At 23.2% G+C, this 1,028-nt stretch overlaps 1 non-coding gene across 1 annotated transcript; it reads left to right on the top strand.

Moving 5' to 3' along the window:
• Positions 1-216: 216 nt before the first annotated feature.
• Positions 217-290, top strand: TRNAV-AAC (transfer RNA valine (anticodon AAC)). The gene has a single exon. It is a non-coding gene; the product is annotated as a tRNA-Val (tRNA).
• Positions 291-1,028: the final 738 nt, after the last annotated feature.

The following is a 1,028-nucleotide window of genomic DNA, read 5'->3' as shown; positions in this document are numbered from 1 at the left end:
TAAAATATGAATTTTATCTTATTTTTTATTAAAATAAAAGTTGCACAAAAAATAAATAATGTCACATGTTTTTATCTTAGGGGAAATTTAGGCTTTTAATTTAGAGAGCAGTTGACAATTTCTAATTTCGGGAACGTTTTTATTAAGTTTTTACTTTGAATAGATTATCGATTTAATTTTACTCGGATTAAACTAAGTTTAAGATGTAGTGCAAACGGTGTCGTGGTGTAGTTGGTTATCACGTCAGTCTAACACACTGAAGGTCTCCGGTTCGAATCCGGGCGACGCCATTCTTTATTTTATATTTTTTCATTTTTTCAATTCTTTCTCTATACTTAAAGTTGTTCAGGAAGAATTTGGAGTTAATACAATAAGAACATTTGCTACATTATTTTGAAAAATAATGAATATATATGCATGTGTTATAAAGTAAAAATATATATTACTTTCTATAATCGTAATTGATCAAGATTTTAAAGTTCCAAGTCGTAAAAATAAAAACTTAAACTGATATCCATCATATGCATAAATTAATTTATATAATTCTTATACATTAATTTACTCGAAGTCAATGTATTTTACTTATTTATAAGTTAGGTTTATTTTATGAATAAGTTTTTTCTTCTTATTTTCATCTTTTATATATACTAATAGAAAAAACTTGTTCATCCATATCCTATGTTATTTTAAGCAACAATTTACTATCCATCATATATTTCATTTCCTTTTATATTACTTTTTAGACTGTCGATTACATTTTCTTAATGGAGAACTTATTACCTTTAATGAAATACCTGTTTCTCCAATATAAAATTTCTTTTTCTTATTAAATATATTAATATATATCACATGGTGTCGTCATTTTTGTTTCAAACAAGTGTTTAAATAATATTAAAAGTAATAATTCATTTTAAAATTGTATGAGTATTTATATCATATACCATTAATATAAAATTCAAGTGTATAACATTTTTTACTGTATAATGACAGCATAAAATACTAGTTTTATATTTTTAAAACTTGACATT

Source organism: Vigna angularis, chromosome 9 (genome assembly GCF_016808095.1).
Source record: "Vigna angularis cultivar LongXiaoDou No.4 chromosome 9, ASM1680809v1, whole genome shotgun sequence".
NCBI lineage: Eukaryota > Viridiplantae > Streptophyta > Magnoliopsida > Fabales > Fabaceae > Vigna > Vigna angularis.
This window is presented reverse-complemented; position numbering and strand designations above follow the sequence as displayed.